Here is a 23,946-nt window from a genome sequence, read left to right on the forward strand (position 1 = left end):
GAGGCTCTCTTGGTCCTATTGGTCTATGTACTATATCTCTCTTGGTGATTGCAATAAAAATTGAGTAATCAAAGGCCCTGCTAAGTCCTGCAATGAAGAAGTGGTTGAGCCAGCTCTGGAGGTGCACACGTGTAATTCCAGAGATTTAGCAGACTGAGGTGGGAATCACAAGTTCGAAGCCAGCTTGGGCAACTTAGTAAGACCCTGCCTCAAAAAAAAAAAAGACTGAAAATGTAGTTCACTTGATATGAGAGCACTGGGTTCCATTCCTAGTACCACCACCACCACAACAAAAAGATTGTTGAATTTTGCTTAATCCAGTCTTTTTAACTTTCTACATAGTACATACATTATATTAGGTATTATAAGTAATCTAGAGATGATTTAAACTATAGGAGAGGATTGCATAGGATATGTGCAACTGCTATGCTATTTTATATGAGACTTGAACAATATCCTCAGATGAGGATATTGGTATCCTTGTGGGTCCTGGATACAATTCCCTGAGGACACCAAAAGATAACTCTACTGTGTACACAGTATGTCAGAAAAAGTGATGTGCAATGGAGAAAAGCTTTTGAAAATTAGCAAGAGGTGTTGGTTGCATTGTTGTGTGCCTGTGGTCTCCTCTGCTTAGGAGTCTGAGGCAGAAGGATCTCTTCAGCCCAGGTGCTGGAAGCCAGCCTGAGAAACATAGCTAAAACCCATCTCTTAGAGAAAAAAAAGTCCTCATGGGGAAAGGATGCTACTGAGAAGGTGGCCAGGGAAGGCTTCTGTGGTAAGACGCTTGAGGCACAGGTGAGAAGCACTGATGTAGTCGATTGCTGGGGAACAAGTGGAAGGCGCATGGTAACTCTCTCCTCCAGAAAGTGTTGAAAGTCCAGCACTTTCTCCCTCACAGGCAGAGGCTTAGTACTGATAGGAAGTGCTATGTGGTGGCACTGGCATTAAGCAATTCTAATAAGGGATTGATTTTACCAGTGCAGATGGGGAAATTGCTCATCTTGTAAAAGCAAATTAACTCTTTGGGGCCCCCAGGGTATTGTTCATTTACTAATTCATTTACAAATTGTTTGCTTCTTAGCCTCTAATTAGTGACACTCTTCTTAGTGACCACGTGTTTGGGAAGTGTGTTATTCTCAAGCCCTCCGTTTCACATTACTTGGTGGTCATTCATCTTGCTTCTCAGGAGGGAGGCAGCACGTGGGAGTAGCTGGTCATACATCATTTGTCAGAACCAGAAAGGGATTCATTGCGCTGCTGCTGAGCTATGTTGAGCGGAACAATGATAGGGGACTGACAGGTCTGCTTTCTGATTCAATTCTTGATATCATAAGAAGGGGCTCCATTTACTCTTGTTGTCATTGAGAGAGCAGAGATAAAATAATTTAGAAAAGGTGGAAAATGTATTCTACCTTATGCTACCTTGGGACACATCCCACTTACATTCTCCTGATACAAGTATTTCCTACTTTCAGAGTCAGCTATATGTAGTTTGTGGGGCTCAGTGCAAAACTAATATGTGGGGGTCCCTTCTTCAACAGGCAGTGAAAATGACTTTAAATGTCTTACACTATAAAACATTTCTTTTTCCTCTTCTTCGCTATCTCTTTCTTGTCAGAGTGTTTGCTATTTCACACTTTTAAGAAAAAAATCTTAATTATTAGCCTGAATTTTACCACTCAGTTCCATATTGTGCAATGCCAATTTTAAATGCAAATATGAGCATTTAAGTCACATGAATCACTGAAATCACAGAATTCGTATTTTTGTAGACTGTATATGTATATGCATTTTATTCTTGCCAGAACCGTGGAAATGCTACACAAAACTAACTCAGCTGTTTTCATTTCACTTCTTGATACATGCACGTTCCGTCTTCACTATCATCTTGATGAGTAAGGAAGGCCTGAAAGGAAACAGAGTTAAGTCTTATTTTATATTTTGGGTTTTTCTCTGTGATCATTATTACCCCTCACTCTGTTGCAGATGTAGTCCACTTACCTTGTACTCCTCTTGAGACTCACTGACCTCCCACACATAGTCGGTCCACCAGAATTTGGGACTTAGTAGGCATCACAAATGTTCTCTTTGAATGAGGAGGCAAGGAATAACACAAAGATATTGCATTCCTCTTCATTTGCAAAACTCAAGTTCAAAGATAAAATTGTTAGGAGTTTCAAGATAACAGAATACTGAAACTAGTGCTAGAGCTCTCTGAACACAGTGGTGTACGTAGGTTATGAAACTGACCCCGCCGCCTTTCTATGGAACACATACTAGGCAATGTAGGAACCATCAGTGAGGGCAGTACTGTCTCATGGGGAACGTTTACCAACATTGGCCCTTCATTTAACTTTCAGGTGTACCTCTGACATAACCTTTAGGAGGTGAAATATTCACCAAGAATATCCAATATTCATTTGAAAAGAGCTTCAGGACTTAGTCTGAACAACTATCATCCAAAGTCTCTCAGTCCATGTGTCCCTTTCCCTGAAGCTCCATTCACAGAACTGTGGATCTGCTAATGGAATGGCTTGTCCGTTTTTTAATGCATGCAATATCATGGCTCCTTCCCTCGTCTCATGCTAAAACCACATTTTGATTAAAGCTGTCCTGCTTCCTTTCTTTCAACCACTGCCACATTCCTTGTGTATCAAGCCCTGTCTTTCAGGACGACTAAAATCTAGTGCCATGGAATACTTCAACTGCCAGAATGAGTGGGGGATCAATGCAGAAAGACACAGAAAGGCACCAAGCCTGCTGGTCATTCTGACACCCTGTTCACTTCATCCCAAGGTCTGATGGCCATTGCTTCTTCTCTCACTGACAATGTAGCTCTTATTCTGCTCAAGGTATACTGTCTTCCTTTCATGGGAAATCGTAGAATCGCTTAAGAAAACTTTGCAAGTGACATGGCAAAAAAGCTGCTTCCCAGCACGTTCCTCTTATGGCTCTATGTGCCGTCACCCACTGTAGTGACCTACTCAGAGACACATTTTCTACCTGATGTGGGATATACAGCCTTTTGACAGACATTTCATATGAATTTACTATAAACCTAGTGCCTGCCTGAATTGTGGTAGAAATCATACTATCAGATTCCTAACAAGAAACCTTATGATGTTAAAAATTGCTAAAAGAACACGAATGCAAAAAAGACGCCCTTACGCACAGCCCAAAGAACTGGTTCAAGTAACAAAGCCCTATTTTCCATCCTGTATGTAAAGCAAATGGATTAACAACAACTGGCACGAAGCTGAACTGACACCCTGACTCGCTGTGCCAGGCAGGCTCTCTATTGAATTGTTCGCACCAGCCATTTCTTGTGTGCAAACAGGAGGAACTTGTTCAGGCAGCAGCCACCCTGAATGGTATGTGAGGATTTAGTGAAATGTACGCTCAGGACAGCTTTCTTAATCCTTGCAATGCTGCCCAACAGAAGGAATTCCAGGGTGACAGATGAAAGGACACATCCAAGCCTTTCACTGAATACAGTCAAGGCCAGAAAAGAAAGTTGGTGTAGCTTTTTTATATATTTAGTTATGTTCAACTCACAAACACCACTGTTAGGAGAAAAAGTCAAATGAATGATGGTAATAAACGGTTGGTCCTACCCACTGATTAAAGTGTCATGATTCCCTCTTTAGGAATCAAAGGAGTTATCCTGCTAATGAACTAAATTAGACTGAACTAACATTCATGTTAATAATTATTACTTACAGGGCTAGCTGTGTTAGGAGCGATGATGATAATGTGAAAAGCTGAATATAATAATAAATATTCCTCAGGTGCATATCCTCTAGTTTAAAGCAGATTCAACAGGGACATGTGCATACCCAGTGGCATATCTCAAAAACTAGAGAGAATTTTTTTCAAAGTAAGGAGTGTAGATTACGTCCTAGGTGAGTCGGGAAAAGAAGGCTGAAAAACAGAATTCCTTATTAGAACCAGAAGTGTTAACCTGACAAACACACTCATTCAACTCTTTAATACTACGTATGAAATACATATGGTACTCATTTTCCCTTAAAATGAGCCATGATAAAAAACAATTTTATATTCTCAAGGCTAGAAATAGAAAGATATGCATTGGTGATAGTATTGATTTTTTTTTCTTTTTAATCTACAGAAAGGCTGCTATTAGATAGGTTATAGTTACAGTGAAAACCTAGAGCTGTTTTTAATCCCCTGGGGAGTGGGGAGTTCTGTTGGGTCCTTTTTGTCATTGTCAAGGTGTAGAAAGAATGAAAAATACTTCAGTGTATTTCATTATTAGTACACATGAACAGTTTGAACTCTCCATTATTGGGCTGTCTTTTTTCATAGTCAGTACCTTTTTCAGACTCTTTTAAAACAAAACAAAACAAAAAACCCAACAGCCTTCTTGGTTTAATATGTGAACGTATACAAGTTCATACAAGTTTTCACAAGAAAAGTAAATGAAGAGCATGTCCTGCAAGCTTAATCACATTGACTCGCAATACAGTCAAAGCTTCACATTTTAACTCTTAGATTCAATTGAGCATGCTAAAACAAAGTCTATATGAAGATATTCCTTGATCTTGCAAAATTTCTTTGAATACATAAAATCTGTTACGACCCCTCAAAGCAAAATTATGATGTATGTAAAGCAATACAAAATAACTTAGCTACAGTCAGACACTGTTGCTTGATCACTTCAAACGTGGAATGAAATCCTCCTAGAAGAGGTAATCATAGAATGCTCTGGATCTGGACCTCAGGGCCATTGTCTTCCTTTCAGTTAAAACCACAAGTGAAGAAGACCAAAGACTTTTGAGTATACAAATGGTTCAAGAGGTTTAGGATTGCTTCTTCAATAGTCCAGTTTTCTGAAAGTATTGCTGTTAATAATTATAGGTAACTTGCACCTTTATTTTCTTCATGCAGGGGAAAGGAGGTGGCCAAGGGATTCTTTAAAGTGAATAATCTCTCTTTTTCCATCAGAGTTTAACTGTTTGATATGATTATACTTTCCACATGTTTCTTTTGTGCTGTTTTGTCTCTTAAGGAAAGCAAGGTGAGTCCAAAAGAAAAACATGTGTCACGTGAATATTTGACTTTGGCACTACTTGGACCAAATTATAGAGAAAACAAGTTTCTGGAAATTATTATTGTTTTATTAAACAAAAAAGTGTCAGAATAGGCCTTAGTGAATCAAGCAAGCACATTTTTCAAATTATTTCAATAAAAGGTGGGGAGTTGAAAAACACTTTTTTGATTATCAATATTTTATGAGTTTGTTTTTGTTGTTGTTGTTGTTGTTGTTGTTGTTTTGTATCGGGATTTGAACCCAGGGCCTCATGCAAGCACTAGGCAAGCACTCTACCACTAAACTCCATCCCTGACACTCTCTCTTTTCCTAAGGGGTAGGCTATCTCTTTAATACCTGAGTGTTGTCCCTGATACGTGTCTTGGTATCTTAATATGGGTTTTACCTCATCATGCTAAGTGAGCAAATGAGGAGATGTTAAACACATCTACATTTTACCGTGTGAGGCTCCAGCCTACTCTGCAGAGTCTTTGGAAGTTTATAGTATGATGCTTCACATCAATTTTAAAAAGGCAAGAGATTGGTTTAGTTGAAGAGTATTTCCTTGTAATCAACTATAAAGAGACCAAGGTCACGGAACAGATTTCTTCTTTTTTCTTACTTAGTCAGGGAGACTATGTGAATGCAAATTGCTTTATTGGTGAAGGGAATTAAAATTATAAAAAGCCAGGCTTAAAGAAGTGCAAAATCAGGGCTGTGTTGGAGCAGGGACAATATAATTGTGGTATGGATTCCCATATGGGACTAAATTATCTAGATTTTAGTAACATCAGCAGTTCTGTGTAGCTGCTGGAATGCTGCCAATGTGCCATATTTGCTTCATTTTTAAGATGGTTCTGATTCTACACAATTTTAAATATGCAGAAAGCTAAAATTGTTCTGGTATCTTGGTGGTACTTCTCAGATACATGTCACTGCATGTCAGGAATTTTATTTGACTATTAAACAGGAAGTGACACTGATGTGTCTTTATTTTTCTAAGCAAAATGCCACTTATTATCATTTCTATCCAGGCTGTAAAATCTTCCCAGTAGGGGAAAGAAAAATACCCTCTTCTGTGAGTACGTATCAAGGTTGTCTTCCTTTACAGTGTACCATTCAGTAATACTGTTATACTGTTTTGTAGCAACTCAATAAAGCTGATAGTTTTTCTGGGTAATTACCCACAGCCCCCTGCAGGACAAATTAGCATTCATGACCTGAATAATGCTTACTAGAAAGAGTTCAATGGAATTTACTTAATCAGAATCATTGCTTTCTCTTGGCTAATTTTTTTTTTTCTTACCTTGTCCCCAAAGCCTGTAATAGCAACTATCTTTCAAGCCAGTGTTTGACATCTGATAGAAAAGTCTTTAAATTTTGTAACATATTTGGGGTCTTGGAAAAATAAGTGCATATATTTTTTATCCAGTTTATAAACATTAAGATATCCATCTTAGAATTTTGTAATTGGATTTATATGATTTTTGTCCTCTTTCTTTTTAGTGCTGGTGCTTATTGATTTTAGAATGACAAAGAGAACTTTCTTTTTTCATTTTCTAATTATCCTTCAATAGTTTCTCAATTTGTGGAAAAGAAAATCAGAATATTTGTCATGATTTCAGAGTAGGTGTTTTATAATCATCCTGTATTCCTGAGCATCAAAAGTTGGAGAAATTTTAATAGACAGTGGGTGTTGTTTTGATGATTTGATTGGCTTTTGTTTTACTTGTTTTTGATGATTTGTTTGATGATTTCATAATTGGAACAAAAATGCCATGGAATGTAGTTATAAGGAAATTAGGAAAAATGAGGAGGAGAAAGTAATATTCATGAACTTCTTCATGAAAAAGGCTCTGTCAGGTAAACAATGTACTCTATTTCATTAATTTTTTTTTTTTTTTTTTTTTTTTGGCAGTACTGGCAATTGAATCAGAGGTCCTTTACCACTGAGGAGCTACATCCCAATCTTTTAAATAATAATAATAATTATTATTAATTATTATTATTATTATTATTATTATTATTTTGAGACAGGTCCTCACTAAGTTGCTTAGGGCCTCACTAAATTGCTGAGGATGATCTCAAACTTGAGATTCATCCTGCCTTAGCCTCCTGAAGCACTAGAATTACAAGTGTGTGCCACCATAGCAAGATCCAGCATTTTTTATTTTGAAAGGGTCTGCTAAGTTGCTGAAGGTCTCACTAAGTTGCTAAGGATGGCCTCAGATCTATAATTCTTCTGCCTTGGCCTCTCCAGTAGCTAAGATTATAAGCATGCACCACGTGGCCAGCATATTCCATTACTTCTTGAAATGACTTAGTGAAGAAAGTTCTGTTATTCCCATATTTACAAATGAGGAAAGTGAAGTTCACAATTTAAGGTCCTTCTTCCAGTTTCTACACCTAGTAAAGAACAGACCCAAGATGCAATGTCTAGAGTACCTGAACCAAAAGTTTATGCTTTTTAGTTTTATGTTTATGTGTAATGATTTAACATGTTTAAAAAGGCAATAAAAGGAGGTCCTAAATCAATTCCCTGGAATGAATCTCTAACTTGGAAAAAAGTCCTAAACTGAGACAGAAGATCTTTCTAAAATGCAGCAATAAATCGATGTCTTCAAAGGACATGAACAACCACTTTTCCTCTTTCCTGTCATCTGCTCCACAGTCCAGCAGAGCCACAGGCAGGTATGAACTGCTGATGGAATATTAGTGAGTGTTTTTAAGTAATCCAGTCAAATCAAGATCAAAATTTTGAGGTCCGATCCAAAAATAGGAAAGCAAGAGCAGGAGTCCTGGTACACAGAGGAGACACAAGCATTTCTGTGGGATGGAGGCTGTTTTCCTAGCAACCTCACATTTTTCACTGAGATGGTATGGTTGTTTAGATTTTCAAATCGCTTTTTTAGAGTGAATGTTCATTGGAGGTGATTTGGGGGAGTTGATGGAGAAGATGTGGGGTAGTTAGACCCAGAAAGAAATCTCTTAGCTTTTCCATTGATGATAAGATTCCCTACCTTAATATATAAAACAGTTTAGTATTGAACTGGAGGAATTCATTCATTTAGGCTCCTGTGCCATGCAGAGTCAAATTGAATTTGGTACTTAATTAAGTTTCATAGGGTACAAAATGGTCGACCCATATAAATCTAAATAAATAAAAATGTTTTTTCAACGTTAGGGGTTTCAGAAAACCTACAACACATTTTTGCACAGATTTTCCTTCTAAACACTAGAATATTGCAGGAAAAATTCAATCCATATGTTTCAGATTTACTTACAGTTGTATCAAAATCTTGTGTTGCAATTGACATTTGATGTTCATAAAGTTTTCTGAATGCTTTTTATTTGCCCTTAACTCAAGAACAGAAAGTTGATTTGTCAAGCTTATGAGTACCAAAACCCCAAAATATTAAATTTGGGTTGAAGACAACAAACTTAAAATTCTGTATCAGCCATTAAATCTAATAAACCATTTGTCTTGCTATCTTTACAATGCTGTTTACTTACAGATATGCATATGCTTGGCAATATGGTGTACTTAGACATACTTTGGATATTGACATAGTAAAGAGAAAGAGGGATGATAAAGAAACAAGGAAAATACTCTTGTCCTGATTTAAATATTAACAGTATGTCATTTATAATTTAATACAAAACAATACGTACAATGACAGCCTACATCTAACTTCCCCCATCCTTCACCCGTCAGTCTTCAATCTTAGATTGGTGCTCAGGAGCACCTTCTCTCCTGCAGTATGCAATTCCTGCCAACTCTTCATCTCCTGAGGTATTAGTATCTTAGGGATGGTCATGCAAAAGACTGAATTCATTATGTTGCTGCTGTTTTTGGTGTTCCTAAAAGTACTGCTTCCCTTTATTCAAGGCTAAACATGTGGTTCTGCTTCTGCTTAGAATATGGTAACCATACCTTCCAACCAGAATCAGTTCACAGTGGGTATCACAATCCTATGTAGTCAGCAACTTCAGAGGGAGAAGAATGCCTTCTATTAACCCAAACTAAATAAGTCTTCTGACATTTATCTATAGGCAGTACAGGAGTGAGCACTTCACTTTGTTATGTGATTTGTATGTGCAGGGTCTTATAGGTTTTTATTATTTTTATTTTAAATATTTCTTCTCTTAAGACAAAAATGATATATGGTAAGTGTAGAAAAGTGAGAAAATGTAACCAAAAGAAGGAAATAAATTCCTGAAATCTCAATTCCCAAAGATAACTGCCACTGACATCTGCCATATGTCTATCTATTGTATTCTCAATACATAAGTGTGCATGTATTATTTTTTTATCAAATATGAGGTCATAATACAGCACATACTACCCTATTGACTGGCAATACAAAACAGTAGGAGAATACGTCAAGTTCCAGATGACTGCCTAGTATTTCATTGTTGAAATAAGCTATGTAATTAAATATTCAAATATAATTATTCAAATTTAATGATTCTAAATTTTAGATTCATATTGTCCTGCTGTATTTGTCACATAAATTGTATGGCAAGTAGCTTGACTTTAAACCTTTGCCCATGCCAGTAACTATTTGTTTAGGATGAATGTCTGTAGGTGAAACGATGGATCAAAATGTAAATTCTGGGAGTGGCGGCACACCCCTATAATCTCAGTGACTCAGGAGGCTGAGGCAGGAGGATCTTGACTTCAAAGCCAGCCTCAGCAAAAGCAAGGTGCTAAGCAACTCAGTGAGACCCTATAAAATAGGGCTGAGGATGTGGCTCAGTGGTCAAGAGCCCCTGAGATCAATCCCCAGTACAAAAAAAAAAAAAAAAATTAAATTGTTAAGGCTTTGAAGCATATTTACAAAAATAGTATGCACCTTACATTTTCTTCTTGTGGAACAACAATGGATCTATGCCTCTGCTTTCATGTCTTCATTTGATCCTTATCAGAATGTTCGCATGAGGGCCAGAGGTTAGGGATTTAGAGTATGGTGGATGACTGTGTAATAAAATTAGGATGAAGAGTACAGAAGACCACAATGCACATCTTGTTCTAAGAATTCTTGATACTTCCTCCATCTTCATACATTTTCCTCAAGTCCCCATCACCTACTCTATTTCCAAAGTATTACCTGAACTTTAGGGTCTACTGGGGGACTACCCATGACCCTAACATTTTCCATGAATGTAGGACATTTTTATAATAAACCCTAAGAGTGTGATAAGATCATTTTTAATTGTAAGAAATGAAAATTCTTTATTTCAGCATGTGCCAACTTCTCTTTGGGGGTATAATCCTGTGTGATGTTGCTATGAAGTATGTAGGAACAAAGTGAGTAAGGAATGCAATCTCTCTATTTCTGCTTAGGAGGTGAGACAGGAGAGCTAAATAGAAAAACATACATACCCTTTGGGAAAAGGCCCAGTTTACAGGCAGCCCCTGCACTTCCTGACTTTATGACTTTAAGCAAATGGCTCAAGCTGTCTGAGCTTCGTGTCTTCCTCTTGATGCTTGTAGTATCCTCTTCATGCCATCTTGTAAGAATCCAGGGTGTTTAACAAATAGAATGTGCAGCAGTTTAAGTATTTTTAGACAGGGAGGTGTAAGGTACTTGTGGAAGGCTATTTTAAGTGCCTTTGGCCCTTCACAGCTACAACATAACGATTAAAACTGTGGACTAGGGATGAAGCTCAGTGGTAGAGTGTTTTCCTACCTGGATTCAATCCCCAATGGGGGGGCGGGAAAGTGTTTTCTGCTATAGGAAAGAGAAAAGAATAACTTAAATAAAAGATTTATTTTCCCCCACATAATTCACAGCCAGAGGAAGTTCTCATTGGTGCTGATTAGTGGTTTCAGAATGTTTCAGCCAAGATGTGCAGGATTAATTTCTTCTCAGCTACCAAAATATGGCCAATGGCTTCTTTTGTCCCATGTCCCAGTTTCAGGAAAGGAGAAAGAGGCAGTGACCAGGAGGAAAGGAAGCACCCACAAGAGCAATCCAGAGCAGACTGCAGATGTCTCACTGGTCCTCGCCACCCTGACTGCAAGATGGGAAAGAAGAGTTGGCACCTACTTTCCTAAGAAAACCAGAGTGACACTTGTCTTTCAATAATGCCCTTCCACTCTCCTCCACACACCTTTCTCTTACTGCCAGTCTGACAGAGTAGGCTCTATTGGCATGATTTGAGGGGGATCGCATATCCTACCTGATAATTCTTCCTCTCCCCCCAGTTACTGTTAATGTCTAAAACTTAGCATTGGCAAATTAAGCTACCACCTACTAGATGTTAAAATGCATGTACTTATGGAAAGAAAGTTTGCACGCTGCTTCATCTCTGTTATTAGCACCTTGGAGGATCAATAAATTTGTTAATTAGATCCCTTTCAGAAGGAAATTAATTTGAGACTAGGTTCTTAGGGAGGAAGGACAGAGAGTTCAGTTCTATATGACAGGATGTAGCCAGGCAGGCCAGGGTAGAAACAGGCAAAAGGAAATCAAGAGCAGGGAGGGCAATGAGAAGATGCAGAGAGGTGGTAGAGCTGTTATTAGCTAAGCACCTCAAACACAAATGTCACCTTCTTCACAGTCTGTCCTAGGAATAGTCTGATTGCTCCTTTTTCTTCAGTTCTCAGTGTGTCGTCTGATCACATCTAGAGCTTTATATAAACACTCCTCTCAACACTCCAAACCACAAAAGAGAAAACTAGCTGAACTAGTGTCTAGTATCCTTATCCTGCTCCAAGCATTGTATTTTATGAAGCCCCGTGTGAGTACAGTCAGGACCCACTAGCCAGAGAGATGGGAAGTGTTGGTTACACAGGTTCTTCTCAGCTCAGAGGCTTCTGATTTGATATCAAGATTTCAGGAAAAAGATATTCTTCTTAACATTTTCTTTCTTTCTTTCTTTTTAGCAAAACAGGCAGTGTGGCATTATAGTTCAGCCCATGATTTCTAAAACCAAACTGTGGGTTCAAATCCACAATGCTCAGTTTCTTCATCTGTAAAATGGGCACGATAATGGTATTTATCTTCTTTGTTTACACTGAAGACTAAATGAGGTGATATAATTTAAAAATGAAGAGCATTATCTGAAATACATAGGGTTTGCTTTATAAAGTTAAAAGCATTCCTTTTTTTTCTCTCAGATCTTTTCTTTAGATAGACAATCATATCTTACATGTCTAGTTGGTTCCTTTTTTGTTTGTTTTGTTTTTTTAATTTCAAGGAAATTAAATATTTCCTAAATATTTTCTTGTTTCAGACAGGAAGATCATTATTGTTATTATCCCCATTGTACAGATGGATGAATGGATTCACAAATATTATATTTGTGCCCAAGGTCACACAGACAGTAACTAAAGTTCAAGGAACATTTGGCTGTGACACATTGATTTCTATTTATAAGAAAAGTTTTATAATCATGGGAAAAAGAAAACCTTGCATGCAGCCCAATAGACTTGCCTATGAAGATGAAAGGAGTGTTTGACTTCCTGATTGACATGCAGTTACTGTACTACCCGGCAGAGGCCCCATAAATTCCATTAATGTTGAATAAACCAGCAATTATACTTCTAAGTATATACCCAAGATCCTAAGCAGTAAAAGGGAGAAAAGTTACATAAAGAAGGATATTAATTTTAGAATCATAATACTCTAAAAAGCAACAAGTAGTCTTAATATTTGGGGCCTAGGATCAGTTTAATAAATGGTGTCACATCAACTCAGCCCAGTAATGATAGTCATGATAACTAACTACCATGTGTGGAGCATGCTGTAGGGGCAGTACATCTTACCAACTCCTGTCAGATGACATCTCTTTTGCTTTCCTAAGAGTTGGGCAAAACCTAGCACCTCACTGCACAGATAATGCCACAAAACCAAGGTCCTGTGCTTAGTGTGACTGATACAAGTGGGGTATCCGTCAGCCACTGCTTCTCTGTTGCTCATGGCGCCACGATTAGCAGTGATCTGCCCCAGGTGAATCAAGAATAGCCTAAACTGGTAAGAGCAGTTTCGATCACCTCGCAAATCTAAGGATAGACCTTGGCTTTGTGGCACTGGTGTGTGGCATTCCTTCCCTCTTCCTTCCTTTTGTTGACTGGAATGTATACCCAAATGCTGAAGCTCAAGAAGCCACATTGGTCTCTGTGGTGAAAGCACATTCCTGGGGCAGGGGACTAGGAAGCTGAAAAGGCTTGGGTCTCTGAAGACTTTGTGAAATGCCATATTTCCCCCAGACTGCCTTTCATGGGCTTTTATGAGAGAGACTTTTGAATATGTTAAAGTCTCAGGTTGAGGGAATGGTTCTGAGTCACTCATAGTTTTACTTAATCCTAACTAATAAGCTTGCTTTCAGTGCCAACAATAGATAATCATTCTTTTTTAATTTTTTTTAGTTGTCAATGACTATTTATTTATTTATATGTGGTGCTGAGAATCGAACTCAGTGCCTAACACATGATAGGCAAGTGCTCTACCACTGAGCTATGACCCCAGCCCTGAGATAATCATTCTTGAGATAAAGCCAGAAAGTTTCGCCCCACTTCACCGACATCACGTTGGATATAACTGCTAAAAGGAAAGGAAACATCATCTTCATACTGGGTGGGAGGTCATGTATCCAGCTAAAAATTAGCAATTCAATCAGTGGGGGAAAGGGAAGAACAGAGGGAGACACACAGCTGAAGAGCCCATCTCTGACTCCAAAGCTGGCCACTCACTGCTAAATTCCACTCTCCTGTGGCTAATTAGACTGAACGATGATATAAAAAGCCTGTTACATTATTTTCCATCCTTTTAGACTATTCAAAATTAAAATATACTATAAAAAGAAAAAAATTTTTAGTAAGTTATGCAGAATAAAATTACAAATGTAACATATGCAGGTAAAATTATGATTTCAAGAGTAAAAGGAGAGGTTGTATTTGAATTTAGGAATGTGAATGAATCACAGATTTGTTCCTACTTTATCTCTTAAGCCTTCTTTAATAAGTAAATCATAATTTTAAAATAAAAATATCTTGTGTGTACTTATGCATATGTACCTTTTTAAAATCACGTAAACCACCCAGCTACAGAATCTTTTTATATATAGCCACTAAGCAGAATCTGTAAGTAGTGGATTTTATGTAGAAGAAAAATGATAAATAGCATGTCATTTGATGCTTCATAATTTTTGGTTTTTAACTTTCTGGGTCACTGATTTCTCAAAGAGTTTTCATTCTTTCCGCACATTAGTTAGGTGATTGAGGAAGGTGTCAGGCTCCTGAGACACAAGAAAAGATGATGTGGGGGAATTAAATTCTTCTTTTCTTTTGGCTGAGTATACAAAATACCCAGTATGATTTAGTAGTCCTTCCCCTGTGTGTATTAACTTCTGTCTACTGTGGGCAGTGCTGAGAAGATATTATTGTCATTGGCATCCAAATGAGATACATACTTTTATAAAGTATATACTGATTTCATAAAATCAGTGCCAAGAATTGATGGAATGGTTAGGACCAAGAAACTTGAGAAAAGGAAAAAAAAAAAAAAAAAAAAAAAAAGAACTGTTGATTGATTATGATTAAGGAGTATATAGAGACAGGAGTAGAAAGAAACATTGCTGGAGGAATATTACGAATAGAATGTGTCAGTTCAAGCTGACATTGTGACACACACCTGTAATCCTGGCTACTTGGAAGTCTGAGGCAGGAGAATTGTAAGTTCTAGGTCAGCCTGGGCAACTTACCAGACCCTGCCTGAAAAGAAAGCATAAAAAGAACAGGGAATGTAGCCCTGTGCTTTTGTACCCCTACCCCAATACCACACACAAAAAAACAGATGTCATTTCGAGCGATCAAAATATTTTCATCAATGCAAATTAAAACTACACTGAGATTTTATGTCACTCCAATTAGAATGGCAATTATCAAGAATACAAGTAACAATAAATGTTGCCAAGGACATGGGGATAAAGAGGTACACTAGCACAGTGCTAGTGGGACTGCAAATTGGTGCAACCACTCTGGAAGGTGGTATGGAGATTCCTCAGAAAACTTGGAATGGAACCACCATATGACCCAGCTATCCCACTCCTCAGTCTATACCAAAAGGACTTAAAATCAGCATACTATAGTGACCCAGTCACATCAATGTTTATATCTGCTTAATTCACAATAGCTGAACTATGGAACCAACCTAGGTGCCCTTCAACACATGAATGGATAAAGAAAATCTAGTGTATGTACACAATGGAATATTACTCAGCCATAAAGAAGAATGAAATTATGGAATTTGCCAGGAAATGGATGGAACTGGAGACTACCATGCTAAGTGAAATGAGCCAATCCCCCCAAAACCAAAAGTCAAATGTTCTCTCTGATATGCAGATGCTAACAAAAAATAAACTGGGTGGCAGGTAATAGAAGTTCACTGAATTAGACAAAGGTGAATGAAGGAAAGGGAGAGGGGAAGGGAATAGGAAAGACAGTAGAATGAACTGGACATAACTTTCCTATGTTCATATATGAATAAACAACCAATGTAATCTTGTACAAGCACAGGAATGAGAAGTTCTACTGCATGTATGTATAATAAGTCAAAATACATTCTACTGTCATGTATTATCTAAAAAGAATACATTTTTAAAAAAGAAAAATATGATGCCTCAGTGCAAACCTCATACATAATGATGTCCTTTCTAGTAGCCACAATAAAAAAGTAAAAGAAACACATGAAGAAAAAATTAAAAAGAAGAGAGAGATTTTCATCCCTGTGTGGTAAGAGCACATGCATAGCTTGCTTAGGTGATGTCAGGAGTACCCAGGAGCACACATATCCAGGAGGAGTGAAGTCCCCAGCTTGTCTGGTAGTGTGAATGATGGATTCCCCTTTTGGCTTTCAGTTGCAGGCATCAAACCCAGGGTCCCATGCATGTTAGGCAAATGCTTTACTACTGAACTATATCCCCAGCACCTATATATCTTAAGAAAATATGTGTGCATGTGGTTTAAGATGTACTTTTGCTGTTTTTAATAATTACTTCTTTGCTGACTTTTTAAGAGGAAAAGGGACAAAGCTTAACATTGAAAATGGATTTAGTTAACCTACATGCAATTCTGATAACACAGATAAAAACCCATCTTGTCTCCTAAATTATTAGAATGATAAAGTTAATTCTCAGGTGATTCGTATCCATTTTCCAGGGCAATAAATTGAGCATACAAATCTACTCCTATTCAACAAGAACCCCATGGCTCATTTGTAATAATTGATTTACATTGAATGGTTTAGTAGGTACTGGGAATTGAAATGGAAGAAACCAAGTAATATGCATTTATGAATATGTTAAAATGAACCCCACTACTATGCATAACTACAGTGCACTAATAAAAATATTTTTTAAAAGATCCCATTATGATTTAGATATTGTCACGTGTGAGACAATGCAAGAGGGTTTAAAGGTAAAGTGATTGAGTTATGAGAGCATTAATCTAAACAGTGCCTTAATCTGCTGATAGGGATTAACTGGGTGGTAGAGTGTGACGGGAGGAGGTGGGTCACTGGGAGTTGCTTTTGGGGTATATATTTTGCACTTGACGAATGGAGTCTTTGCTTCCTGGTTGCCGTGGTCTGAGCTACCTTCCTTCACCACTATCTTCTTTCTTGATGTTTTGATGACTCAGTCCATACACAGCCAACTCTGAAACCATGAGCCCCCAAAGAAACTTCTTCTTAAAATTATTCTTGGCTGGTCTTTTGGTCACAACGGTGAAAAAGTTGACTAAAAGAGGTTAAGTAGGAATTTCATTTATGAACATATTCTAAAGAAGATATTTTTTAGTTTCCCAACTATGTCATTCAAGAGCTGCAAAGTGGTTGAAGCTGCAAAGAAATCATGGCTCCTTAACAGTGCATAAAAACAAAATAGTTGGGAATAAACTTAACCAAAAAAAAAAAAAAAAAAAAAACCCAACACTACAAGATAAGACTGTAAAAAACACTGAAGAACAGGAAAGACTTAGACATATGCCTTTTGGGATAAGAAAAAAATATCGTGAAAGGATGTCAAATATCCCTACATTGACCTATAAATATTATTTGATCCTAATATATCAATCAAAGTATTTTTGGAACAAAATAAGCTGATGCCAAAGTTCATATGAAAAAATATAGAGAATCAGAAAAAGTCTTTAAAAGAAAATTAGGGAAGTAGGCCTTTTGGTTATTAAAATATCTCATGAAACTTCAATAGTGAATTGTAATATTGAAATGCAGTGTTAGTGCAGGTGCAAACACATGGAGACAAATAGAACAATTTACGATATCCAGGAAGATATATAAACATAATATACAAAAATTATATATCAGATCAGTATATCATATTAGCATTAGAAAACTAGAATAACCACAGGGAAAAATATAATTTGGATACATAATCTGTCTGTACAACATATCACTATAAAAAAAAAAGACATAGTAAAGATACCGATATTTCAGAGTAAGGAAAATACATTTAAATAAAAAATGGAATAATTAATCTCACTCATAATCTGAGAAATTTTATAAATTAAAATTATCCAAAATTTTTATTCTTGCATCAAATTGGCAAAGATACACAAGTTGATAATACACCGTATAGGTGAAGGTGTGGAGAAGCTAGATTTGTTCCACCTGTATGGAAAAGAATTTGGCAATAGCAAAAAAATAAAAATATAAAAAGCATATAAACATACTAAAACTTTGAAACTAAAATTACACTTCTAGGAATTAATTTGAGAATATATTTAGTACTATACACCTACATGTATATAGAAAAACCACACATATATTGAATGCCACATTAAGAGCTCCATGTATATGTAAGAGCAAAAAGCAGGAAAGAACCATAACAGGTGCACCTCAATAGGAGACAGTTTAAGCACAATGAAACAGTCATGTGAGGTAATATTTGTGCAGGTGTAAAAAACAATAAGATAAAACTTTTGCCTCCGGGCATAGTGGTACATTCATATGATCTCAGTGACTCAGAGAATGAGGCAGGAGGATCACAGACTCGAGGTCAGCATCAGCAACTGAGGGAGACCCTGTCTCAAAATAAAAATTAAAAAGGGCTGAGGATGCAGCTCAGTGATTGGGCACCTCTGAGTTCAAACCCCAGTAACCCCCCCACCGCACAAAGTCAATCTATTTACAAGCACTTAAAAACAAGAAGCAAAACAGTATGCATACTATGGTACCACTTGTGTTTTAAAAATAAATAAGATTTGTACATTTGTGTAGAATACCTTTGTGTAGATACACAAGAAACTGATGAAGTTATTCATCTCCAGGGAAGAAAATTCAGTGGCTAGCAGCCAGGGATAATAGAGAGACTGCTCAAACCTTTCGTTTCTTTTCAATCAGAAACTTTTGAGTGTATCAGTATTCAAAAAATAACCATAACAAACTTGAACACCTTATCTTGTTACTAACCCTATAGAGTGACTAACTTCAGTCACAAATGTTTTTTGTGCACAGGCAGAGGGTACTGGTGATTAAACCCAGAACCTCCTTCATGGTAAGCCCGTGCTTTACCACTGAGATAAGCCCCCAACCCCAAGCATATATTTTCTAATTAAAGGGAATGGTTCAGTAGTATGTTAGAGCCAGCTCTCTTAGATTTGAAATCGAAATATAAATTAGAGAGGTAGAATTTTTTAAAACACCTAGAAATAGACTAACATTCTGCAATGCAAAAACGTTGAGGTGCTCATTCTAAGCGTACTTTCGGAAAATCTGTTAAATGGCTTCCTAACTGTATGTTCAGTGACATTGTAACTTGAAGTCATTTCTGATGGGAGTATTTACCCTAAGTTAATCAGGAAGCACTACAATTCATGGCTTTATTGGCAGAGTGGGAGCAAAGGTGGAGCCAGTGTTTAGACATTTACCAGCACACTATCAGCTCAAATGTTCTAACACTTGCCTTGACTTTCTTTGAAACTTTCAAATATCTTGATATTGCTACTCAAAAACATAGGTTCATATTTATTTGACAACGAGACTAATGTGAAATATGCAATAAGGGAAGATAAGTAAAATGTGAATGGAGTGCTGATAATTAAAAATAAAGTCTCATCTCCAATGTGCTATCACTGACACCCCTGAGAAGAGCAAGAATGTGGACAAACCACTAACTGTATATTACCAGTTTAAAAGGACACAGAATTTTCTGTTATGTTTTTAGGCAATTGCAAAAAGCTGGAGAAACAAAATCAAGCAAATCTGTGTGCTTATGTTGTCTCTCTTCATCATGTAATGTTTCTCATTTAATATTTGCTGGTTTTATTATTAACTGAGAGCAAGTTTGCAACATACAGACATGTAGAACTTTTGAACCTAGAGGAATTAATGTCTAGTGAGAATGATCCAAAAATAATACAAGTTATGATAATAAAAACCCTGGTCAGCTATTTTACACTTTTGCTGTGTACTGTAGACATTTTCCTTACATGATTACCCAACTTCATATGAACTTTATACATCAATTCATCTAAATATTATAACCTGATAGGCAGCATCCTGCTCAAAAATAGACATATGGTCATGAAATAAAGTTAACCTTTTAAAATATATATGAAGAAAGACAAAGAAAAATGTCATTATATCATTATGATCTTAAAAGAAAAATTACTTGAATGTAAAGAAAAAAGAAATGCAATATTTAAAATCACTTTGTGTTAAACTTTTATAAGCCCCAATTAGGGTTTCCTTCTTTTGAGGGTTTTCTCTATGATTAAGGAAAAGAATTTGGTTTGAAGGAGTGCAAGTATCTTTCCTGCTTTAAAAACAGTTTCTACTTATGTAAATATTCCTACCTTGTCATTACTATGTCAGCAATACCCAAAGGAAAGTTTATTTCAAATAAATTTTCCATATTTGAAAATTGAAAATTAAATCAGATTTTTTTCTGTTATTAAAATTCTAGTATAAGTTTGCCCAAGGGCCAAGCTAACACAAACACACTTACTTATACTACTGTGATGCACCTATTTACTTTTGAATAAGGTATTAACCACTTTGAGACATCTCTGGCCATGGTGTTTCTCTGGCTATCAGGTTAATGGATTCGTTTTGGTGGTATTGAAATCAAAAGTCAATTACCTTTACATTACTTCTGGCTGCTATTGTTGCAAAAAGCAAGATATAAAACCAATATATAAAACTCAGAATGTTTTCATTTAATAAATTCAAATTGAGTATTTAATCTATTAGGTACTATAATGATCACCAATAAAATATCAACTGGGTTCTGTCCTTTAGAACCACAAAAACAATGCAGATCATTATCTGCTGTGTGAACTTAACAGGTCACCAAGCCCCCTCAGCCAGTTTCCTTATCTCAGAATGTTGTCAGTTGGTGCTGTGGTCAGAATATTTGTCCTCCCAAAGTTTGTATGTGGAAACTGGATCCCCAATATGATAGTAATGACAACTAAGTCCCCTAGGAGGTGATTAGCTACTTAGAGATTAGTGTCACATAAGAGGCTGAAGGGAGTTGTGTTGCACTTTTGCCACATGGGGACAAAGCAAGGAGACACCTTCCTGGAAGCACAGCAAACTTTACCAAACATTGAATCTGCTGGCCCTTGACCTTGGACTTCCCAGCCTCCAGAACTGTGAGAAATAAGTGTCTATTACTTATAAATTACCTAGTGTACAAAGTAGTTTATAATTCCTTGTTGTTTTTTGTTTGTTTGTTTGTTCATTTGTTTGTTTTGTTTTGTTTTGTTTTTCCTTCAGTAATGGGAATTGAACTCAGGGTCTCAAGCATGCAAGGCAAGCGCTCTATCATTGAGCTACACTCCCAACTGTGTGAGGTATTTTTTATAACAGCCCAAATAGAGTAAAAGAGTTAGAAAAGATCAGTGGTTCCCATCAAAATACCCAATAATATTCTTCACAGTAAAAAAAAAAAATAGTTCTAAAATTCATTTGGAAGAATCAGAGACCCATAATAAGCCTAAACAATTCTAAGCCAAAATAGCAATGCCGGAGGTATCACAATACCTGACTCCAAACTATACTACAGAGCTAAAGTAACAAAAACAGCATGGTTCTGGCATAAAAACAAACACATAGACCAATGGTATGGAGTAGAAGACACAGAGACAAACACACACATCTACAGTCATCTGACCTTGGACAAAAGTAGCAATGACGTACATTGGAGAAAACATCCATTGAAGCCTTTGTAACAAGCGATGACAGGAAAACTGGTTATCCACATGTAGAAAAATGGGACTAGACCCTCATCTCTCACCCTGCACAAAAATTACTCAAAATGGATTGAACATATAGGAATTAGATTAGAAATTGCATAACTCCTAGAAGAAAATGTAGGGTCAACTCTACAGTATTACAGGCACAGGCAAGAATTTTCTCAATAAGATTCCTAAAGCTCAGGAAATTATGCCAAGAGTTAATAAGTGGGATGGCATCAAATTAAAAAGCTTCTGCACAGCAAAGGAAACAATTAGGAATGTGAAGAGAGAATCCACATAATGGGAGAAAAGCTTTGCTAACTACTCTACAGGCAGGGGATTAATATCTGGAATACATAAAGAACTCAAAAAACATTACACCAGGGGCTGGGTTTGTGGCTCAATGGTAAAGTGCTTGCCTAGCATGTGTGAGGCACTGGGTTCAATTCTCAGCACCACATATAAATAAATGAATAAAATAAAGGTCTATCAACATCTAAAATTTTTTTTAAAACATTATGGCAAAAATTAAATAACCAAATTAACAAATTAATTAAATATTATCAATCAAATAACACAATAAATGGGCAAATGAATTAAACAGATGCTCCTAAAAAGAAAAAATACAAATGGTCAACAGCCACTGCGGTGTCACACATCTGTGATCCCAGCGGCTCAGGAGGCTGTGGCATCAGGATCTAGAGTTCAAAGCCAGCCTCCACAAAAAGTGAGGCGCTAAGCAACTCAGTGAGACCCTGTCTCTAAATAAAATACAAAATAGGGCTGGGGATGTGTGGTGCAGTGGTTGAGTGCCCCTGAGTTCAAGCCCTGGTACCAAAAATAATTTTAATTAAAAATAAATAAATAAATGCTTAACAATACATGAGAAAATGTTCAATATCATGAGCAATTAGGGAAATGCAAATCAAAACTACACTGAGATTACATCTCACCCCAGTTAAAATGATAGTCATCAAGAATATAAAAAAAAATAAAGATAAATGCTGAAGAGGAGGAGGAGAAAAAGGAACACTTTTACATTATTGGTGGGACTGTAAATCTGTACAACAACTGTGGAAATAAGTATGGAAATTCCTCAAAAGATTTGGCATGGAACCATCATATGACCCAACTATACCACTCCTCGGTATTTATCCTAAAGAATTAAAGTCATCATATGACAGAGATACATGTATACCCCTGTTTACAGCAGCACAATTCACAATCACCAAACTGCAAAACCAGCCTCAGTATCCATCAGTGGATAAACAGATAAGAAGGAACTATGGTATATATGCACTGGAGCTTTAATCAGTCATAAAGAAAAATTAAATTATGCAATTTGCAGGAAAATAGATGGAGCAAGAGACCGTTATATTAAGCAACATAAGCCAAACTTAAAGGGTCAAGGATCTTACATTCTTTCTCCTATGCAAAAACTAGAAGGAAAAAGGGAACGAAAGATGGGAAAAGATCTCATGAAAATCAAAGGGAGATCAGTAAAGGAGAGTGACCAGGAGGTGGGAGGTAAGGAGGGAGCAGGGAAGAGCTGGAAAGTAATATTGGCCAAATTATTATATTGTTATATTGTGTGCATATACAAATATATAACACTACATCCTGTCATAATGTACAACTATAATGCATCAACTAAAAATGTGAGGGATGGGAAAACAAAGTAAAAGATCAGCAATATGCAACTGGTGCCAAAATGAGTGATCCAATGAATGCTATAGAAATTAGAAAGGTGTAACCGAGGTTCTTTAGAAACTGACCCTTTTTCATATTGGTAATTTGGACACCTCACATATCACCTGGTATAGAGTAAGCACCCAATAAACCTCTGTTATAGGACTTAAGTGAACGAGAGGTTCCTTGTTGGCTGATGTAGAAGGAAAACCTTATGCATAAAATAGAATTCAAACTGTATCTTGAAGGATAGGCAGGATTTGTAGTAATGCGAGGAACAGGAAAGGATATGATAAGTAGGAAAAATAGCTGCAGCCAAACCCTGGAGAGGAAATGAGGAGAGCGTTTTGAAAAGACAATGAATACGATTTCCAGACTAGAACTAAGAGCACATGGAGCCAAAAGTAAAATCTGAATGTTGTGAGGAAAGGTGAAAAGAGATTTATGAAGAGCCTTAAAATCTAAGCTAGAAGTGCCGACTTTATTAGGTAAGTAAATGAGCAGTGGAGGGAAGACAGGATGAAAAATGCTGTTTTAGGGAGTCAACCTGGCAGTGGTGGGAGGGTAGAATCTGAGAAGTCAGTGTGAGCTGCGCACTGCAAGGGGAGGTCACTGCGACAAAGCAGCTGTCCCTGCAGTGGAGAGGTGAAGGGCAGTGGATACAGGATCAGACTGGGGAGAACTCCTAAAGGAGAATCCAGAGCATTTGGTGACTTTGAGAACAGAATTAGTACTAGAAATGCACAGTGGCAAGAATATATTTCAGATAAGCCTCGTCGCACTCTTCTGAGAACAATTGTGCTATTTGTTGCAATGAATCATTTGATATACATTGGGTGCAGTTAGGTATCATTGAATGCTTATTTTCAGTCCAGTCTATACTAGGTGCTATGGAAAATACACAACATCCACATGCTGAACATTTTGACTTAGCCTAACCTACCTCAAATGTGCTCGGAATGCTTATTATCCCATGGTCGGGCAAAAGCGTCTAACA

At 37.0% G+C, this 23,946-nt stretch overlaps 1 protein-coding gene across 6 annotated transcripts in view; it reads left to right on the forward strand.

The window, feature by feature from the left end:
- The window catches only part of ADGRL2 (adhesion G protein-coupled receptor L2), a 623,949-nt gene that overhangs the window by 181,177 nt on the left and 418,826 nt on the right, over nucleotides 1-23,946 (forward strand). For 2 of the 6 annotated variants that reach the window (XM_079147432.1, XM_079147429.1), the window contains exon 1: nucleotides 23,231-23,437. The exons of the other annotated variants lie outside the window; for them this stretch is intronic. The gene's annotated coding sequence lies outside the window, so the exon portion shown is untranslated. Of the gene's footprint in view, nucleotides 1-23,230; nucleotides 23,438-23,946 lie in introns of those variants that run through there. 6 annotated transcript variants of the gene reach the window in all.

This window comes from Sciurus vulgaris (genome assembly GCF_902686455.1).
Source record: "Sciurus vulgaris genome assembly, chromosome: 1".
Lineage (NCBI taxonomy): Eukaryota > Metazoa > Chordata > Mammalia > Rodentia > Sciuridae > Sciurus > Sciurus vulgaris.